The sequence below is a fragment of the Meleagris gallopavo genome, chromosome Z (genome assembly GCF_905368555.1).
Source record: "Meleagris gallopavo chromosome Z, MGAL_WU_HG_1.1, whole genome shotgun sequence".
Lineage (NCBI taxonomy): Eukaryota > Metazoa > Chordata > Aves > Galliformes > Phasianidae > Meleagris > Meleagris gallopavo.
Genome location: NC_139435.1, coordinates 15,175,662 through 15,198,861, shown reverse-complemented (window position 1 = coordinate 15,198,861; position 23,200 = coordinate 15,175,662).

The window sequence follows — 23,200 nt, the reverse complement described above, 5'->3', positions numbered from 1 at the left end:
AAATGTTCCCTCTTACCATATGACACAGTCAACTCCAGATGTGCTATTTTGGTTTGAGATGGTTAAACTTTTTTTTGTTACTATGGAGATTATCTACTGAATGGTTTACTTACTGCCCCTAAGCTGTCATCGCGTGCTGTTTAATTTATAAAGCTGGTCCAAATCTCTGTGGAAAAAAAAGTCGCCAATATTTCTCACAACTTTCTTTGATTTGCTTTTCAGTGTCAGCCAAGACATAACATTTATTACGATTCATCTTAGCATGATGACATTTCATTTTTCTTACTGAAGAAGATGTTCCTGAAAAAGGAGATCAAAATCTCCTTACCCTTCTGGATATCACATAATAAATGAGGGAGTCTGGTTTTCCTCAGAGCCTCAATAGGAAGAAGTGTTTATGTTTCAGGACCAAGCCCCCACAGAATATTTACAAAATTTGTTGTGAGGTGTTGAGCCATAAATCTGAAGTCCGAAACCTACATCAAATAGAAATGAAGACCCATAAAACACAGTGTAAAACAAAAAGTCAAAAGAAAAAAAATGTAAATATTTTAAAGAATTATTGAAATCCTTAAGTGTCTTCCCTGTAAATAACACATAAAATTTATTTTATCAAATGGACTTTGGTGCTAGCATTCTAAATATTATGCACAGATTAAATATTTTCATTGCAGAGTGCTAAAATAAAAGAGTCAAACACTCCAGGGTTGCTATAGATAGCCAATCAAAGCCCATTACACTATTCCTTGAGTGAGAAAGAGAGACACTTAAAACAGCTTCTGCTTTACATAAGAAATTGTTATCAGAAGCTAAAGCCCTAAACTGAAAGTTAATTTGAATTTCATTATGGTAAATGAATATGAATTTATTTTATTAAGGGAAAAAGTATCTTCTAGAAAGCTCAGGGAAAACAACCCACAATAGGATAGCATAAAAAAAAAGAAAGTGAGAATAGTCAGATGATTCTGTCATTCAATAATTGGACCATAGTTCCTTAGAAAACAGCATCATTTTCATGACCGCTTCATAATAACACTCGTGTTATCTCGTTGCATGGTCTGTATGGCATACTAAGATTTTATGGCCTTTGGAAAGGCTAAGAAAAGCATCCTGTTATGTTTAAAAAGCTGATGTTTGCTGAAGTGCGCATACTTACTTTTCTTTTTTTTTCATTTATTAGCATTAATAAATTGATACTATTTGAATTTGTACTGAAACAGACTGAATATCCTCTTCTATTCATCACTGTATGCAGAGGTAAACAGTCTTGCACACATTTCTGTTCTGGTGCCCAGATCACTTCTTAAGTCACACAAAGACAGATGTCGTGGGGCCATACAGAGGTCTCCATCCTGATACCAGCTTTAAGGAGACCCTCCATGGTAATACCTATGTCAGGAGACTGTGGGCTCTGAAAACACATGGCCCAGCCTGTCAGTGCAGAACTAGCTGGGAAATATCAGGTTCTTACAGAATCTACAGATTTCTACCAAAAGAAGTGTTTAATTGCTGCAACTTTGTTCATGAGCATTGAATGCAAGTTGTTGCTGCTCGTACACTTTGGTAGCATAAAGCTTATTTATTTCCCCAATTTTATGTTTTCTTGTTGAGTCCTACATCTGAAAAACTCCATCACTGCTCTCAGAGTTATACTCCTTTCATTTTCTCACCGCCCCTCCTTTGTGCTGTGCAGACAACTGCTTATTTCCCACGATTTTAGAGTAATTCCAGGGAAGCTTATTAACTACAGCTTCACAACAGCGTGGCTTTATGCAAATGAAATATTGCCATGGATTTGGGGTATTTTGCCTGGGTTATTTTTAGCCCACTTATTCCCTTCTCCCAGCACAGGTGCTGTTGCACAAACATGCACAGCAGCACAGCAAAGGGAGAGGTGGAGGGCAGGAACCGAGGGGCTGGGGGAGCAGTGAGACAGCTGCAGCTGCTGCACTTCACATCCCATTACAACCTCACTCAGTAGCTCTTGCTCGGCTGTACTCAGCCCCACATCCCATTAGCTGCAGCTTTTGAGTTTACAGCTATTTTGCAATAAGATGTTTAGTGTGTCTTTCATTTCACCTGGAGGAAGGAGACATAACACATCTGTTCGTCTTACCCTGCTCTGTGGTTACAGTTTGAAGGTTCCTGTGGTGGGTGTCCCTGCCACTGCCAGGGCAGCTACACAGTGCTATACAGAGAATGGATAGGGCTGCTTTAAATTAAATAAATTTGTGTTTTCTTGTCACAACTGATCCTCAGGTTCCATGTCTGCAGAAAACCTCTAGGATGTCCAGACCACATACACCCTGCTCCAGCTCTGCAAAGCACAGACGCACCAATATGGGCATTCTGGGTGAACATACTGACTGACTCACAGCACTGATGGATTAGGAAGATTACAGCAATCCAGGAAAAGAAAATAAGAAAAGAGCATCAGAAGTCTGCAATTAGAGCTGCTAAGTAGAAGACAGAAACAGGGTGAGAAGTTGAAACAGCAGAGCACTGGTGGCAAATGCAAGAAGGCATAGCTGTGTGCAGGACTGGTGCACAGATGGCAGGCAAGCTTCAGCCCACATTCATCCTGGAGGTACTGGAGCTAACCCGCAGTCCACTGTGGGGGCTCACTGGATGCCGAGAGCTTTGGCTCTGCACCTGATTGCACGACACAGAGCAGATCAGCCCTAAGACTCTTCTACATCATTCTGGAAATGAAACACAAATACATCCAGATTAAGGTTTGTTTATACTGCCAGTGTGGGATAAAGCTTTACTTTCCCTGATACACACACACTCACAAGCCACATACACAATCTCTCTACCAGCTTAAGATACTCTTGTTTCATACATGGACTGAAAACCAGCCTCATTTGTGGCACCCTGGTGTAACTATGTCTGCTCTATCACTGCCTCTGACCATCACATCTCCTGCACATAACCTGTGCCACCCTGCTGTCCATGGCTGAGTTTGGCCCAGAAATGTCATTAGCATTAGGTTTGATTTTACATTCCATGTTTGTCCAAAGATCTTTGGTAACGATATAAATCTCAGCCAAAGCTGAATGCTAATCTCCCGAATTTTGAAAGCACAACAGGCAAAGTCAACCCCTGAGCATATTCAAAATACCTGGAATGCAAACATTCACAGTAAATAACAAAGAAAGCCCTGCTATTTCTGCAGTCAAATAATAGTTCTAGTGCTGAACAGAGAACAATTTTAGAGAACAAAAATATAGCAAGATTAAAGATATACATGATTAAAAGTGACTCTTTGTTTTGCCAAAAGCTCGAGCCTTTGTTTGAAACAGAGAATTCCCTTATGTGGGTCAAAATCTACAGGGATAGAATCAACAAAAAGTGTAGGACATGATTTTCTGCAATGGGTGATCAAGAGTTATTTCACCACAGTGTTGCAAAAATGGAGATTTAGTTTCTATTTGCCTATGCATGGATTGTTAGGGGGGGAGGGAGGAGGGGAGAGACGATCCACAATGATCTCACTCGAGTGCACCTTGCTCTGCTGCTAAGACCAAGGAATATCTAAAACAAAGTTTATTTACAAAGAAGTCTTTTATTTTTTGCTGTTTCAACTGCATGGCAGTGTCCCACTCCTGGTGTCACATCTGGCGTCATCTGCCTCAGGTGAAATAAAAAGGGCTTACAAACATAGAATCAGACCTCCTTACAAAAGTACTGTCCAAAATTAGGAAAGTGCAATTGCTTGACAAAGCAAGCTTCTCACTCCTTCATTTATTTGTAATTTTTTCTCAATGGGGACACACTCCTGCATGTAATGAAAAGGTTTTATCAAACCCTGATCCCTTCCCAAAAAAATAGAACCAAAATTCTGTCCCTGGTGACAAGTGATAGCTGGAAGAGATTCAGACAAAAAGGGAATGATCATGTTTTCAGCTACTCTGGCCATCATACAACACTGATATATCTTCTCACTTGGTACGTGACTGGAATCTCAGTGTTCACAGCATTTTACACAGTCTGCCTGGCAAGGAGAAACACTGTCCAGAGCTCCAGACTACTGCTGTGGTCCCAGAGATGTGCCCCACCTGCACCACAGAAAGGTCTGCAAGGGATGTCCAGCCACTCTCTGACTGGCATGCCCAACTCAGTCTGTTCTCTTTGTCTTGTGTATGGCACAATATGTAATAGTCCCTGAGCTGACACTTGGGCTAGGCTCAAGGATCAAGGAAGCTGAGCAGCTCAAATCAGTATCTCCAAAGTTGTTTCTCACTTCACTTACACCAGGCGTGCACAGGCTTTGACTTTGACTGAGCAGTATTTGGCTGATCTCACTGTGATCAGGGAGCAGCTTGTCTCAGTTATCTTATAAGTTAGGGGATCTTGCTAAGCAGGTCAATGTCAGGGTGCAACAGCTACCCAAGGGTGCCATGTTGTCAGCAGAGATAAATGACTTCCACTGCCAGAGTCATTGGTTTTATGTTCTTCCCAGGCCTTCAAATTAATTGTAAACACCAACAAAAAAAAAGTACTATTTAGAATCCACTCTTGCTAGCTGGTTGCTCCCTTCTTGCTGTTCACCAGTCACAATCACAAACATCTACACAGCATGGAGCAGTCAGACATCACTACTGAGGTTTACCCGATTGATTCATTGGTAATCCCCCACCATCTCAGTCCTTTATCCTTCTCTCTTAGCACTAACAGAGCTGTAGGATGATACGTTGCCATGATAAGCTGCTCAATCAAGATTTGGTAAGAAGTTCCAAGCATGCGTGTGGTGAGCGAGTGTACATGTATATAAATAGATAACATTTGGAGAGACAGAAAGATGACTTTGCAGAGGTGAGAATATGAATGGGGTCTTTTCTGCCTGAAATGGTTCCCTTCCCTCAGTGCATTGAGCCTTGTTCTCTCTGCTCCTTTCCTCCTTGACACAGCTGCCCAAGGTGCCTGAGAAATCCATTAAGATTTCAAGGACACAAGGGAATGGTGGGACACAGGGCAACACCGTTCCAAAGGCCTTCCTTCTGAAAAATATCGCTTGGTAGTGGATATCCCTCAAAGTGTTCAGAAGCAGGTTAGATGAGACACTAAGGGACATGGTTAGTGAGCATGGTGGGGATGGGTTGATGGTTGGACTAGATGATCTTAGAGATGTTTCCAATCTTAATGGTTCTATGATCCTACTAAAATAAAAATATGTAATGTCAATAACTTCTTCTCTGAACCGTGTTTTTGCACCCTAACACAAGGGCATTCTTTCTCTCCCATTTCTCTGCAGTAGTTGGTTGTTTTCTGGGTTTTTGTTTGTTTGTTTGTTTGTCATTTGTTTTGTTTTGTTTTGTTTTGTTTTTCTGAGCCTTACCACAGAAGATTTAGCTTAATCCATTAAGCTTTATCCAACTTTGCTGCACTTCATGCTATTGTGAAACAGAGCTGCTAACAACAGTGACACAACCAAACCTGCCAAAATAGGAGGCAGGATTTCCTGTTTGTGAAAGAAGGACCAGGCAGGGACAAGCATTTTGGTTCCTGGTTTGATTAGTGTCTGGCACAACAGAGTTTGACCTCTGACAGGATCAGCAGGAACAGCTGCAATAATATTCAAAACACAAATAATCTGCCAATTCATTATTCTCTAAAAGCCACTCCACTTGTTCATGGCCACTCAGGAGCTGTGTGCTGTGTGGAACTGGTGTTCAAATAACATGAACAAAATAGCTCTTATTTCCTAACGAGTGATAAATCCAGCAGCAGAACCTACAATCTGACTTTGTCCCACCGATTGCACCCTGATACTCCCTGTTTATTTTTGTTCATAGACACTATCACAGAAGCCAAGAAGGGAGGTTGGTAATTTCAAATATAGACCTATAGAGAAGTGGGTTCTGCTCTTTTGGTTTTGATATTCATTATCATACTTGTTTTATGAACCCTGGAGTTCCCAGCAAGAGCAATGCATCATTATGAGCAGACATGGAAGTGAACAGGAATTCATGCACTTCATACATGGCTCAAAAGAGCTTTAAAATAGATATTAGACCCAGTCATAGCGGATAAATTCTGGAATCCATTGCATGCCTGTCCAGAAAGACTTGGATATATTTTTCAACAATTGCAACATAAAAAATTAAACATTGAAATTATAGAGGAAGGAAAAGCACTGTCTTCTCACTGTACAGTAAAATCCAGGTGATAATGTTAAATATCAGAGATTTCCATTTTCAACTTTTCATTCCTATAAACTGAATCTGTCACCATTTTCATTTGAGTTAATGTTTGTTTTAAAAAAGCATTAGAAGATTAGGAGAAATATTTGCAGTAAGGAAAAAAGCAAAGCAAAACAAAACAAAAACCTCTAATAATAAACTAACAAAAAATTAAATGAAAGAAAATGACCTAGAACAATATTTAAATATATTTCATAAGAAGTTTAGAAATTAAGAAGACAAAATTATTTTTCTACTAACCAGCAAAAGTGCGTTCTGAAGCTCTACAGAGCTTTGAATGTGCATGCACATAGGTGAAAGACACTGACCCCAACCTGTCACCCACTGGTCAATGGAAGGAAGAACAAATGCATTTGGCACCAACCCCATAGAAGACTTGTTATTCCAGGACAAGAAACAACCAGAATGATGCAAGCTCTTTGTATTATTGAGAAATCAGAGATTTAATGGGAAAATAAGAACTTCCTTGAAGGAAAGTACATCACTTAGGATAAATGAACTATGCAATAAGCTGAAATTTTGGGAACAAAACGAACATAAGGCTTTCTGCTAGGAAAGGATTTGTTCTTCCTAAACTCCTAGGAGTCTCAGGATAAACTTGGGGACTCATGATCCAAAAATAGTCTCTGAAGACTACTTTGAAGACTGGGAGAAAAAGGACTACTTAGGAACTGGAAAGCTTATGTGAATTGTTTCTTTGCCTGTTTCTTCGAATGCCATAATTTGGAAGTGACCGTGAAAACCCAGAAGAACCTACACTGGTTTTCTGAGATGCATTCTCCACCAGTGGTGTCTTCTCATTCTACCATCAGCTATTTGTCCCAACCACAACTGAGTAGACCACTGATGCAGGCTGTCACCACCAAGATCAGTTATTTTTTTGACGTGGTAACTGTGGTGCGTGATCTGCAGAGATCCAAGAGCAGTTGGATTAGTCCACCCGCACTTTTAGAAAAGGGTTTTGTTGTTCGTAAAGAAAACAAAGAAACAGTAACAAATTGGGTAGTATCTCAGAGACGGGTGCACTATGCTGGTGTGTTACAATTTATGAAAATTATGGTATTGTGCTGTGCCATGTGTGTGTCAGAGAGACACTTCTTGGCCTTTGCCTTGTTATTCCCATTCTGTTATTAGAGGGAAAGCCAGGAGCTGTTAGACGTTATCTCCCTGTAAGATGACTGTCATGTAAAAATTCACTGCTGTGAATTTTAAGCAGGTCGTCAATTTTCTGTAATTCATGAGCTGGATGCTAGTCAGCTTTTGAGTCATGTATCGGATAGCAGCTACCGGGTGGTAAGGCAGCTTGTGGAGAGGCAGGAGCAAGGCTGAGCCTGAGAGCACTCGAGAGCCCCGCGGCAGCCCCTGTCAGTGTTCCCGGCAGTGTCCCTGCAGTGTCCCTGGCAGAGCTGGAGGCAGTGACACTCCTCTGTGCTCGAGCTGCAGGGTTGCTCTCAGCTGGGCTGAGGCATGTTGTAACGCCTGGAGGTACAAACTGCAGGCATTTTCCCCTCACTGGAGAGCGAGGGAGATGCGCTTTGCTTTAAAAGCTACGGTTACAGGCAAACATGAATTGTAAGGCATATGGGAGTGTGCGGGCAAGGAATAGCTGCTTAGGTGGAAGGAGCTCGTGGATGTGTATTTCTGTGTGGTAACTTCCCAGTCACTAATCAGGGAAAGCTTTCAGAATAATCCACTCGGTAAGCAAGCAGGAGGGAAAAGACCCGCCGGGCGATGCGGAGTGGGAGGCAGCTGGGCGCGGGAGGAGCTCGGCGCTGCTCGGCGCGGGGCCGCAGCCCATTGATGCGCTGTGCTTCGCGCTCGGAGGCGTGGGTGTGCTGCCTAAAATTATGCAGACTGGGGTTTTTATATACACTAGTTTAAATTATTGGTAAACGGGGAGGAGGGGACAATTGGACTCTGCGGTGAGAGGTGATCCGCTGTGGAATAGGATTAAAGAGGCCAATAATTATACGGAGGAATCCTGTTTCCTAACCTCCTCTGTCATGAAGTGTAAAGTGGAATTGGAAATTGCAATTAGCCGTAGAATAAAGGTTTCCCCGGGGGTGGGGTGGAATTTCACCGCGGTGTGTCGTTGAATATTCAGTCCCAGTGGCTCGACCGGAACCGCGGGGCCGCCGATGTGCCCATCCGGAGGGCTCCGCGAGGCCGCTCCCGGCGCGGCGGCGTCGGGCGCCCGAGGCTGCGGCTCCACCGGGCAGGAGAGGGACAGCGGCTAATCGGATTGGGAAAGCTCCCGTAATCCCAGCCCGATCGGCGGCAGCGTCTGCCTCTCTCCAATATCACTAATGTCGCTTCTATTGGCTGCATTAGACAGATGTTCAAAAGCTCCCTCTCGCTCGCCCGCTAAATCTGATCTCCCTGTAATACTTTCACTGCTATTAAATCCACATGCACTCACTACCCCCCTCGCTCCCCCCCTCCCCCTCCCCTCCACCTCCCCATCCCTTTTACTTTCCTGAGTGTACCCTGGCTGCGTTTGATCGCCTTTTCCAAGGCAAAACGAGATCTTCTGGCAAACAGACAATGAGATTGCCCTCCCTCCCCCTCTGGTTGTCTCCCAATGAACCCTGTATCCTCCACAATCAAAAAAAGCAACACAAACAGACAAGCAAACACAAGCAAACTCCAGTCAAACCAGCACTGCCTGAGATACGGCTGTTCGCAATTCAAAGGATTTGGCTTTCCGTTCAGAAAAGAGTGAGTTATATGACTTACCTCTTCGACGCACGATTGCAATTAGAGCGTTGGTATGCTCTAGATCTCCCCATTACGAACGTACAAATGGAAGAACACACACGTGTGTGCACAGATCATACACACATTTTCGGCAGGTGCGTCTTCCCAGTTTTTTTTTTATCCAAATCGAACTGTCTTTTTTTCTAACTCCTTTTTGAAAAGGCTGGGGAACATCTAGCGGGACCTTAACTTCTTACTCTTGTTCTTGAACAGTTCTTCCTGGCACTCTTCTCTGCTTCATTTCTACTGCTCTTCCTTACTTTTTGCAGTCTTTCTTTTTCGTTGTACTCCCCTTCCCCTCTTGCAGGGTCAAAATCCCCTTTGTAAGTGTGTTTTATCCACCCTCCTTCTCCCCCCCCCTGCCCCCCCCCCAGCTGTCCTTTTGTTGTTTTCTCTGACTAACCCGCAGAAATGAAACACATATGCAACTGTGTCTCCTTGCATTTTCAGATGTTTCTCTCACTATTGTCTGCTACAGATCATTGAAAGAGCAAAGTGAAAACAGATGCATGAAAGATAAAAAAATATACGCACACACGTACCAACTCCACGGTGCAGAGAATAAATCTGGTAAATCCCATTAGGAAAAAAAAAAAGAGAGAGAGAGAGAGAGAGAGAGAGAGAGAGAAAGAAAGAAAGAAAGAAAGAAAGAAAGAAAGAAAGAAAGAAAGAAAGAAAGAAAGAAAGAAAGAAAGAAAGAAAGAAAGAAAGAAAGAAAGAAAGAAAGAAAGAAAGAAAGAAAGAAAGAAAGAAAGAAAGAAAGAAGAAAGAAAGAAAGAAAGAAAAAGAAAGAAAGAAAGAAAGAAAGAAAGAAAGAAAGAAAGAAAGAAAGAAAGAAAGAAAGAAAGAAAGAAAGAAAGAAAGAAAGAAAGAAAGAAAGAGAAGAAAGAAGGAAAGAGAATGAGAAAGTGAAGGGAGAAGAAATAGCGAAGGAGAAAGCAGGAAAGAAAGGAGAGGGGGAAAAAGGGGGAAAAAAAGAAGAAAAGGAAGGAAAAAGAAAAGGAAAAAGAAAAGGAAAAGGAAAAGGAAAAGGAAAAGGAAAAGGAAAAGGAAAGATTAATATATAATGTGCATCTCGGGTTCCTAATTAGTACCAAAGGGTATTTTCATGAGATTTGATCATTTCCTTCTGCCTGGACAAGAAGAAATCAATGAGGTAGGAATCTATAAATCAGCCATCATGTCAGGACAAATCAAAATAATGCTTCTATTATTTCAATCAATAAACCATTTTTATACTTAACATCTGATCTACACAGTGTGTTTGTGTTGGAAATTTGCAGAGCAGCTTTGCACAAAAACAAACCATTAACATACTTGTCAATCACATTTGAAACTGTTGGAAATGGCCGGAGATTTCAGCTGACCTGAAAAACGTCGGGAGAAACACAAATCGCAGGGGGGCTGGTTCGTCTGAAAACACTTCCGAAAGTTTGTCGCTTCTTTATTCTCTGCCCCCCCTCTCCCCCTCAACACCAAACTCCCACTCCCCGGACCAAGAGCCAAACTTTGACGCGGGTCTGAGAGGAGCGGGCCAGGCAGGAGGAGGTGCGGGGTACGGTGCCGAGGGCAGCAGCGGCGGCTCCATCTGAGAGTTCCCCTGCAGCCGGCAAAGGCAGGTGGCCGCGGCCCCCGCCGGCAGCGCAGCTAGGCAGCCGCAGGACTGAGCAGCCTGCTGCTGGCGGCTCTCCTCCCTGTGGGCCAGCTCTGCCCTCCTCTACCTGCCCCGAACACCCCCAGCTTCAGGTGGAGAGAGGGAAGGTGCCAGATGGGTTTCCCCTACATCTTGCTGTACAGTGCTGTGCCTTGCTTGTTTGCAAATCCACCAAATAATTCATGCCAAACAACCATTTAGAAACCATTTTCTTTGTTTCTTTGAAGCCCTACTGTACAGCTCCATCTGTCTGATATAAATGAATAATCCTTCTTGATACCATTCCTAATCCATTTCTTTACAGTCGAATTGAAAAGGGGGGCGGAGGTGGGATTAATCATCTTTAAAAGTGGAAACCCCCAAACAGCAACAGATCCGGCATATTTATTGCTTGAAATTAAACAGATGTCCCCCCCCCTTTCCCCCCCAACCCTCCCCCCCTCACCCGGCCCCCTCCTTTATGGTTGGATTTAGGACAAACAGGGGCATTTCCCAGAACCAAAATCCCATACCAAATTCTTGGGAGTTTAGAGCCCGGATTAGTTTTACCAAACTCATGTCTCAATCCATCCTTTTTTAGACAAGAAAAGGAGGAAGAAGAGGAAGGCATGTGAGGAGGAGATGTTGGTCCTCGTGGAGGGAGGCCGTCCCGTGCTGCCCTGGATGTTCCCGCAGCCCTCGGTTCCCCTCCCGTTTACTCCCCTGTCTCTGCGTTTCACCGGGCGCGGGGCGATCATCTGTAACTCATTGTTTGTTTGGGAAAGAGTGAGGGGGAGGGAGGGGAAGAACGAGTAGCAACTGAAAAGGTTGCAGATTTTTTTTTCACCCGGGAATGATAAACAGGGTGGGGAAGCTGCTTAGCTTGTAATATACAATCTCTAGTGTTTCTGCTTTGCTAGGTGTTTTTGCTCTTTATTTTTATTTTTTTCCTCTCGTAGGTGCTAATATTTTAGTGATGATAATGATGATTTTCGAGCGCCTCTAGCAAGGCGCATCGGAACAAAGAACATTTACACGTTTCCCTTGGTCAATCAGCGCCCGTTCACACCAGTCACATTTGCTCAGCCCCTGTCCTCTCACCCCTCGGGTTGTTGGCTTTTTTGTTTGTTTGTTTGTTTGTTTTCGCTCTTAAGAAAAAAAAATGTAAAAAATATCCTAATCAAATTGCTTATTTCCCTCCCTGCTATTTTCATAGATGCCTGATTTCCCGCCTCCCCTGCCATTTCCAGATCAAACGAAAGCGTCCCTATCTCCCCTGGAGGGGAGCGGCGGGGGCGGAGGGAATAGTTTATTATTAGAGAGCCAGATTCCCACAGTCAAAATGGGAGAGAAGGGGGGGAAGAACACCCCAGGATTTGACGGAGCTACCACTCTTCTGCACAACGCGAGGAAGACGCTGGCACCAGCCGGGACCCCCGGCAGCCCCGGAGGTGCAGCGCAGCGCAGCTCGGTGGGCCCCGCCGCCCCGCTTCGCCCCAGCGGCCCCGTCCCGCGCGGGGTCAGACGGCTGCGGGCAGCGCCGGGAGAAGGGAGCGGAGCGGAGCCCCGTGAGCACGGGTGGGCTGCGCGGGGAAACGCGGGATGACACCGCGCCCTGCGGCAGGATGCACTCGGCTCCGTCCTTCGCCCCGCAACAAAGTGGCAGGGAGGTGGTTCCCAGCAGATGACTAATTTTTTTCTTTTTGAATCTCAGAGATGATGCGAGTACATTTTCGGCCCAGGAAAAAAAAAAAAAAAAAAAAAAAATCCAGCAGTGATAATTATTGGATTTACTAAAATGTTGTTGTTGTTATTGTTAATACTGTTGTTGCTATCATTCCCCAGACAACCCTGGGGCTGGGCTGGCCGGTTCCGAACCGAGACCTAAACACTGCTTTCCGTTTCATAATTTCAAGCCGACTTAAGTGCTGGATCATCAGTTTTTCCCTTTGTCTGCCCCAGTTGTAAATAATGACTTTGAGATTAGCTAATTACGGCGCATTAATCACTGATAGAAAGGAAATAAATCAAAGCCGGGTTCGAATTTTCAAACTCACTAGTAGAGACGTGCATAGCAACTCTATCTGCAGCAGATAGGTGCTGTTTAAATTACTGAGGCTGCAGAGTAAACCACATCCACGTCACTTTAAAAAATGAAGATTTTATTTATACATACCAATTGTGCCGTTAAGTGGAGGTTTGGGGGGATTATTTTTTTTTCAGCCTAGTTTTGTTAAAAAAAAAAAAAAAAGAGTTCCTATAGCACTGTAGTCTGAAGCCAACAACGTTGAAATACCGAATTAACAAACTTCTTGTAATAAAAGCAGAATATAGAGAACACAAACAGAAAGATGTGTGTGCGTGAGAGAGAGAGAGATGCAGATGGAAGTCTTGTCAGAAAGACCCATTATAGTATTTTTCTCGTGGCTAGATTACACAGAACTCTATGCAACAACACTCATATTAGATGCTGCATTTTTAAGCATTTCAGTAGCCCTCACATCCATCCTGCTGTCCTCCCCACGGCACAGTGCATTTTGCAAGGATGTCCTCTCCGTGTTCTGAAGCATTTATCTTCAGAGGTGGGGGTTAGATAAGTACACGCCAGAAAGCAAGACAGTTTCTAGGGGAAGAAATCATGTAGGTCTTAAAGAGGCTGTTGGGGGAGGGGGGAAGGAGGGGTGGAAATAACAGAGAAAGAAAGAAAGAAACCAGCCTCAGCCGGGAAACCTAAAAGCTCCCCCTATCCCAGCGGGACGCGGCTCCTCACCCCCAAAAGTGCTCCTCCACCTCCACCTGGAGGCGGTTGTGCCCCCCCGCCGGCCGCCCCCGAGGCCGTACCTTCGCCGAGCTCCGCCGCACGCAGCGGCCGGGCGCTCCGAGCCTGGGCTGCCCGAGAAGCGGAGCTGAGAAGCCGCCCAGCCCCGCCGCTGCCCCGAGCCGGGCACCGCTGCCAGGCGCAGGTGGCCCGGGCTCTGAATACCAAACCCGCTAAATGACACTGACTCCCCCCCCCTTCCTTTTAGCCAGGAACCTTGTAATTAATTTTAAGTTACTCCGCGTATCGTGTCATTAAAAACAGACTGGGAAACAGCATCAGACCGCTGGAGAGGGGGATGGGGAAGGGGAGGGCGATTTGCACGAAGCTTTGTCTTTAGAATGGGCTGAACCGGCGCGGGTTATAACGCTAATTACAACAGCTTAATGCGCGGGTTGGCCTCCGCCGCGCTTCTACGCCTGGTTTAAACCCGAAGCCGCAGCACTCTCGCCCTCCACGCTGGTCCGTTCCCCACGCTGACCTCCCTGGGTCAGACCCCGCGGCGCTGCCAGCGCTGCCTCGGCGGGTGAGCGCGCTGCCAGGCCCGCAGCCCGGCCCGCTCCGTCGGAGCGGGCAGCGGCGGCAGCGGCGGTGCAGCAGCGCGGCCCCGCGGCGGCGGCGGCGGGCGGCGGCGTCCTGCTGAGCTCCGCGGCGTCCCGCGGTGCTGTACTGCCGCCTGCCGGCCGCGGCGGGACGCGGGGCTGCGCGGCTTTGCTGCAGCGGGGCGAGCCGCAGTGTCCTGGGAAGCGGCGGTGGGAAGACCAGGCTGGTGACGGGGAACGGCGTGGCTGCTTTTTTTGTGTGCGTGTGATCTGATTGACATCTTGCTTACTAGGAAATGGCGCCTTCACCCACGACTGCGCTCTCCCCTTCCCAGCACTGGGAGTGCACAGGCTGCCCGGCTGTACGTAGCCCTTCTCTGCAAAACGCGGTCATGATGGAAGTCAGGAATGAGGAGAGGGCAGGAAGGAGCAGTGCCCCAACCCACACGCTTTTCTCCTGCTGAATCTGGTGTCTGATGCTTGCAGGATAAGAAGACTATGGGTCTGGTTTTCATAGGAATGTCCTTAAAAAAAATTCTCCTTCAGGTTTGTGCTGTACATGATGGGATAATCTTCTATGTTGATAATATCCACATTGAACAAAATGCTATCTGGCTTTTAAATCCATGGTGTTCTACCATACATTCAGTAATTGGATTAGCTTGAGCCTGCCTAGTTTGTTCTGCTCCTCACTCCCTCCTGAGATGGCAGTTTGGCAGACTCAGCTCAAGTAATGTCTGGGGCAGGGATGCAGCAGAATACAGAGGCTTATCCTGCTGTTCTGTTGCTGGAACACCAGAACAAAATACGACAGTGACCAGCAGCCCAGCACTCGAACACAAGACCGTTTTCCTACCATTTTCCTGCTGTTTAAGCTAATAAGGAGGCATTTCCAGCAGGGTCCGAGGCCAGAAAGCAGCAAATAGATGGGCATAAACTAGGGTTCACCTGCCAGAAATATTACTGTGCATCTGTACAGAGCCTGATAGATGGCAATCACATCTCATGGGTTCAAGTCTGCAACAGGTTTTCCAGGTACATGTGAGCACAAGCGAATCATCATTTCCCCTAATTAATAGTGTTACCTAGTTAATTATCTTTAGCTTGGCATAATCGACCGTGATTGTCTCTACTCTGTGGCAGGAGAAAAAGCCACACTTCTATTCTTATTACTGCACAAGTGTCACAGCTGGTCCTAACGGATGGCACATTGCATACTTCAAAGCACTCGTCAGCCACAAATCCCATGACAAACGTCTGGATGACCTTAAAGTTTAGTTTGGCTGCATTAACTCTTTCCTAAAATCTGAAGAATCAGATTCATAAGAAAGTAGGAGTAGAGAACAGTCAGAATATTTATATTTATTTCCAGAAATCTGCAGGTCATCAGCATTCATGGAGGAAATACTCTCATGTTAAAATACTCAATAACTGTAGCTGACTTGTGTGTAAATTTCACACAGCCAATCTGCCTGTTGTCAAATTGAGGGCAAAAGACTTTCTGTGCTTTGAAGAGCGATAGTTCTTGTACCTTTTCTATTACCCCCATTACCCCGTGGAAAATAAGCAGTTTATTGACAACCTCCAGGAATTTCATGGCAGATTTTTCACCCAAGACAATGCCAGAGGATTCCAGGTGATGGAACGACAGGGTGAATTGTTTTTTTTAGATAGAAAAGGCTATCACATCATTTTCTTTTATCCATGCCTTTTTTCCCGGCAGAGACTTGTGGGAGGGCCCTCACCAGGGTTTAGGTCCTCCTTTCATCACTGCTTCATCAATTCTGTGTATCTGAGACAATTCCCAGGGCAAGACTCTGGCAGAGCAGCTCATGAAGAGGTAGCTTAGCTCTGGTGAGGGCAGTAGCTAAGTGCAGCAGGCTGAGAAGCACTGAGCGGATACAGAGGGACAAGAGCACTCTCATGATAGAGAGACTGAAAAGGATGTGGTTTCATGAAAATCAAGAGTGCTTGGGATCGGGCCAGTTAGAAACAAGAAGTACGTGCTAAAGCCCAGTGCATTTGCTTTCTGTGGAAAGTGTAAAGATGAGAAAAAATAAAAAGAGTCCTTTTAGCAGAAGAGAATCTTTTGAGGATAAACATCAAATCAAAGCTTAATGTATGGCCACATCTGTAGTTGTATCTACAGTGCTGTGATCACATGCCTTGTTAGACTATAAATTTTGTGAGCAAGTTCCAACTGTCTTTGCTCTGACTCTGACTGCAGGAACTACCACAACAGACATACCAAGCAGAAAGAGCTTTCAAGAAATCTGTGAAAACCTGAGGTCTCATGTAAAGTATAGCATCATGGACTAGATGAATAATGGATCTAATGAGAGCTGCTCTTACAGATTCCCATAATTGAAATATTAAATTTCTTGTATCTTATGGAAAAGCTCTTCCAGCCCTTTCTTTCTGGTCTTGGACGTTTGCATTTATTGTAGAAAATTACTCCTACAAACACAGTCATCTCATCAGAAATAAAATCTGCTTTTACCTTCTTTATGGAATTCATGCTGAAACAAAATCAACACATTGTCCATGCAAACCAATAACAAAATAAGCAAACTAAAAAAAAGCATATCAGAAGATCGGTCTTCTAAACAGGTTTAAATATTTCTGCTGATAACAGTGCCCTGTGGTACATTTTCCAAACAGTAGGTGAAGTTAGAAACAGGTAGAATTTAGCAAGAAAAAACTCCAGAAGTGTAACAGTTTGTAGACAGTCTATGTGTTTCCACACACACAAAAAGGAGTCCCTGATGTACCTCTAAAATTGCTTACATCTAAAACCCCAAATACATGTGATGGAGATTGCTACTAAAAGGTCAGTATCTGTGCAGAGCAGGTACCTGCACAGACTGTGATTGATTCACGGACAAGTGACAGTGGTGTACCGTGAGGTAGGGCTTAATTCCTCCTGAAGATAAGTGAGCAGGAGCTCTTGAAACACAGTAGAAAACTAAGTTACTGCAAACTTCTCTTGAGAAAGGAGGATGACAGAGGTGCAGATGGCAGTATCCCTGCTGAGCCACTGCATAACCTTTGTGTTTCAGTCCTGCACACAAATGTGCTGGTGGACTGGACAGTCTGCTTGTCCTGATGTTTGTCCATAGCCCCCAGTAGGTTTTTCAGCCCATGGAGTACTTCACAGTGCTACAGCATCTTGTTCTTGGAGTCAGGTTAGGTGAATCCTTGCCTCATAAGAAGAATTACGTAAAAAATGCAGAGCTATCGGAGCTCACGCAATGCATAATAAAACATTTCTAAATATGGTGCTGCATTCAGTAACCTTAAATGTGGAATAACTATTGAGCTATATCTGTTAAAACAGTTTAGTACAGAATGGCCATGGTGTAAAAAAAAACAACCTCAGTCTTAGCAGCTATGCCAGCCTGCAGATTAATTCCGTATGTCGTATATGAAGCACTCATTTTCCTGGAAGCAGGAAAAATAGCTGTTTCTTTGGGTCAAGTCACTAAAGATGTACTACTAATTAGATAAGGATTGAATCATCAAAGAAGATAACAACAACAACAACAAAAAAGAACAAACAAAACTTAAAAATGATGCATCTGAGCACATCACTATGATTCTTCATTTGATTCACTCCAAGGCAAAGATTTCTTAGGAAATAAATAACAGCACAGTGAAAAGACAGGGCTCTGAAACAGCAGTTTGTAAACTTTTTGATCGTATATAAATAAAACTATTTTGAGCACACACTCACAGTGTATACTTCTTTGTTTATCAGTTACATACATGTTATTGAAGTTCTAATGGAGCCACATGTCAATAGATCACCTTGTGTACTCACTAGGGTACACCTACCCACAGTGGAGACTATGGCTATAAAATAACTTATACCAATGTTATACATTGTCCTAAGAGGTACTTTGCATTGCCTTATTCAAGAAAGAATGAAGAGAAGAACCAACACATTGTGGGCTAAGTGGAATACTGGCACTGAAAAACATCTTCAGCATCAGCCCATTAAAATATTCAGGGACTATAAAAGATATTATATATCCCCAAGAAGAGCTGTTTATGGACAAAACCAAAAGATTGTTACAAATTTGATGAGAGGATTTGTAACAAAAGCAGCTGTGAATAGCAGACATCTGGCCAGAGCGTGTGGAGGTGGTGTACCTTGGACAGTCTCCAGTGTATTTGGAAGAACATAGACATTCTTCATAATTTCAGCCATTAATGCAAATAATATAGTGCTTTTTCTTTGTTTTCCTAGAAACCCACATTGTGTTACCTAACAGAGTTTCCCTTGCACTCTGAGGGCTGATACAGGTAGCATCAACATTATCTCCTCCATATGAACGATCACCACTGAAACATAATCAAATTCTACTTATCCAGCTTCAGAAATCTAACTGCTGAAAACACTAAGGACATCCTCTGCAATGACATTTATGTTTCTTTTGTCCCTTTTGAAGTACAAAAGTGGTGTTTTCATGTTAAGTGATGCTCTGAGAAACCGCAGAATGAATAACGTGTGGGTTAACATTTTAGGTTGCGGCCATCCCGAGTTGAGTGCTGAAGCCTTTGAGTTAGACATGAAACACCCCTGACATCAGCCTTTCACATTCATCCCCAGACCGTCTCTTCGGCATGCATGAGGCTCATTACAAGGCACCTAATCTTCCTGGGCTTGGCATGAGACCAAGCTGACTTCGGGGCATGCAAAGAAACTGACAGTGTGAGAATCAGACTGCTAAGTCTGGGGATCAGGATCACTTTCCTGTGTGGATCCAGTTTGGTATAACTTTCCCATAGATACAAAGGAGGCAGGTAACAAAACAGGGAATTACAGTTCTGGAGCACTTAGGGGCAAGTGCAGGAACAGGCAGCCTGCAGCAGTTCTGAGGAGATGCTTAAATTTGCTTTTTTTGTGGAGATAGGATACAAGAGAACATTGACATACGTCAGAAAGGGGAGGGAGCTCAGCCAAAGTTTGGCTAGATCTCTCCTTCCTCCTTGCTTTGGCTTACATCTGGAAGTCCCATCCTGTATATCCAATCTCTGATTTCTCTGTCCCAACTCTCCACCTCTGATCCCTCTCAACTGGGCACTTGGGCAAGCTGAAATGCCTTTTCCTGGGCAGAACCGTTCTCCTGAGTGACACGCAGTCTGCCAGCATGGGACTTGGCAAACCCAATCCAGCCACTGGATTCCTGTCCAAGTTTCTGCTCCATGCCTCTAATAGAATATTACTTTTATGATTCTGAAAACCTGTAGAATCATTCTCAGAGTGGTTTGCAAACACTAGACTGTACAATTAGTAGAAATCACCACCTCTTCTACAACATACATGCCTCACAGTAAAACGTCTATAAAAAAGTTATTTTCTGTTAAAAGCTGCGGGCTTCTTCTTGAGGAACTGACACTTTAAATGTTGCTCATAAATACTCCAGCATCTCCCACCTTTTTGGCAGTAGTTTCTTTCATAATATTCTGGTGTGCTACAGATGATAAAAGAGATGGCTGAGTTTCAGCCGGATGCTTTTGAAACTCTAGTGGGCGATCAGCAATGAGATGATTGCCTGTCAAACAGTTGGTTCAATTTGTCATGTTCTTCTGGGATTTTAACAAATGTGAGGGAGGAAAAAAGTCATTTGCATAAAGTCCGAAATCGATCCAAACTTTTCCCCAATATATTGTGGAGATTTCAGAACATTTCAGCTTTTTTTTTTTTTTTTTTTTTTTTTTTTTTTTTAACCATAAAAGAACAAGGTATGCATTTCAAAACAAGATTATTATCCAGGTTTAAGACATGATGAAGCCTAGTCAGGATGTTTGGCTCTGGGTCATCCAATTACAGGAGTAAGAAGCTCACCATAACATTTAAGATTCAGATTATTTTAATGTTTTCTTTCTTGGAAAGATGTTTTGATTTGGAGTTTTGGCTACAGCACAGTTTAAATTTACTTTTATCTGTGCTTTTACAAGTGCATTTTCATCCCAATCTAGTTTGAACTCCAAGCGCTGCTTGAGGAGGAGAACCTTTTCCTGCAAGATTTCTCAGAGAAAAAGACATGCAGTATCTCTCTCATCTAGCAAGCTGAGAGAGAAAGGAACAGTAGAGTTTCACGTACATTTGGACATGCACCTGCACTTTTAGATGACTATCTAAAAATATTCTTCCAAACTTTTGGAAGCCTGCTTGGTCTTTGTCAATATGTGTGAATAACTAGTCCCTGTAGTGTGTGAATCATGGATTACAAGTAATTGCACAAAATTCAGTGGTATCACAATGTATTGGTTACATTTTTTTTGTAGGAGTTAGAAAAAAATCTCAACGCAATGTTGTCTTAAGACAAAGTAAAGTCTTCCTGTTTATTACGTATCTTTCCTGTTGCTTATTCTGAGAATTACTCTTTTAATTAATCTGACACTGACTGCACAAAGCCTGAGATCTTGTTGCATTGTTTAGTCTTTCCCTGTGTGAGAGTTGTTAAGTGTTAGAGTCAATGTGCCCCACCAAACTAAGCATTTCTTAAATGTCTGTAATCCTTTAATTTCTTCTTGACCAATCTAACAGCCTTCTTCAGGGCAACTGTCTAAAGGCTATCACAACCAGCAACATCTCTTAACCTGGCAAGAGTAACTTTCATGAATAAGACATGTACCTGCATTCTGAGACTGCCTTCTTCAGGAGACTTTGATTACAAAATCACAGAATCACAGAATTGTAGGGGTTAGAAGGGACCTCCAGAGATCACTGAGTCCAACCCCCCTGCCAAAGCAGTTCCCTACACCAGGTCACACATCCACCATATCCAAAAATTTCCATGGCTAACCATTTGTTATTATCTGCTAAGGAGTTGTGTTGGCAGAACTTTCCTGTGATGTCACCAGAAAAGCAGTAGGAATGATTTAAAAGCCAGAAGCTTTGAATTATTGTTTAAGGTATTCAATTAGCTAGGTACTGTATTCTCCTCACATTTATCTAGAAGAAAAGATGCATTTATGGGAAGTTTTCCAGATCTCTCTTCATTAAAGTGAAGAGGTCACATTTTATTTGCTGCTAAGTAAAATAGTATAGTACATTGCAGATTATAATACCTAAGTGTGTGTGCTTGGACGATACTTCACAGAAAGCAAGTCAAGTGCAGAGCTATAATTTGTTTCATCTTGAGAGCCATCTTGGCTCAGAAAAGATCTTTTCCCTCCAAATGTTAAAGGTTTTGTGGAACACTTGTAATCTTTTGTTCTCTATATCACCATTTCAAATGCTTTCTGTTGTCTATTTAAACATGAATCAAAACATAACAGGGCAAATTTTGCCTTGCAAAGGCCTGGAAACTAAATCTTGTTGGATTAGAGCTCTAAAGTAGACATATTTGGTTTTGTAATGTTCAACTTTCATGTGTATTTCTGCCTCTTCATTCTAACAGCCCCAGCTGTGTGTCCAGAGTGCAATTAGACAATCTAAGAGAGATTGTGACTCAAAAGCACTGATCTCCCTCTTTGGGAGTAAAAAAACCTCCCCCCTTGATTCAGGAAAAAAGTCACAACTGAGAAACTCTCATCCCATTTTTAGCAATACTAGATAGTACAGCTTTATTTTATACAAATAGTAAATATTATAGGATAGGCAGCAATCAGATGAACAGTTAATTAGTATATGCAGGAGGAGTGGTAATTTCACTCAAAGGAACTAGCGGATAAATCAATAACTTTCTTGGCCACATCTGTAGGATCTCACCTATTTCACAGCTAGCCACACCTTTTTCCTTCATAACTGTACACCAAAAAGCTTGAGCCCAGATCATAAAGAGTATTTCATGTCTACCTTCCATTTGAAAGTGGTGCCCTTCTTATCCTTCAAAGGTCCTGATGCTTTTTCAATAATTCATTTATAACAATCATGTTTCTGTGGCACTGATATCTTGTATTTGATTTATCTTTATGGGTAGCTTACAGTTGTCTTGTCAGTTCAAGCAGAGAAATCAGTTTCATTCCCAGTATCTATTACATCTGATCTAATATTGGACCGTGTTAATATAAACTTTCCTTGCTAAGACAGAACACAATGAGGCATGTTTTAAAAATAGAAGTTTCATGGAATTACAAAGTTGGAGGCTTCAAAAGTTCATAAATGTTAGAGTGTTTCCACAATGATCTCTAATGGGAACTTTTTCTGTAGCAATTAGAACTGTCCCCTCCTCAAAAATTACAGAACATTGATCATTTTCTTCTTGTCTGAAGCAGATTTTGTGTAGGTTTTTGTGTTTCTTCTCATGCCTCACTTCTTTGTCAAAAGAATATTAAAAAAAAAAAAACAACAAAACACAAATATCCATTATATACAATCAAAATAGGTTTTTTTTTTTTTTTTTTCAGTCTTGGTTTATTGGACAAATGAAAGAAGAAAACAGAGTGATGGAATGTTTACACTAAAAATTCTGGTAAGTAACTTACTGGCAGTGAATTTTTACCTCAAACACACCTTACTGTACAGGTATGCAAATTATTGTATGAGTCATATTCAGTGTAGTGTCAGTTCAAGAGGCAGCACGCTTACAGACATGAATGGCATAGCTGGTATCAGTAAAACAGGAAAGGTCTGGTTTCTCAAAAAAGATTTATCTTAAATCCCTTCCTTATCATTGAAATCAGTTGTGGTGCTGGTTTTATTTCTATCTGCCTTACGATAAGATTATATAGCCCGCAAAAATCTTGCTGTATAATGCAACACACTGCATTTTTGCCAGTACTTTACTAATTATTTGAGACCATTTTGGTGGCCCAAAAAACTTGGCAGGTGAAGTGTAGTGGCTCCGCTGGTGACATAGGAATCTTTCAGCAGGGAGTTGGAGCTCTCCAGACTGGAGAATACTAATGTGCAGGTCAAGGCACAGCTGAATAGCTTGGCACAATGGGGCTTCATAATTCTTTGGAAAATTGAGATGCCAGTTATGAAATTGTGTTCTGCAGACTTGCATGTTTTGGGGGGAAAAAGCTAGTTTTACTAGACACTTTAGATGTTGGTATTTCAGATAAGATCTTCTTCTCTTACATACTCAACTGAAAGTTGTAGCAGCTGCTAAGGTTCAAGGTACATCTTCTTAACTTCAATTCCAAGTACCCCAAAATAATAATTTAAACTACCTGTATCATGCACTGTAGTTCTCATGAGCCAAATCACAATAATCCTTTTACTTTCTTTGCCTTTCTGTCCAGAAAGCACCTTCTGCCTTATGCCAAGTTCACTCCACAGTCTCAT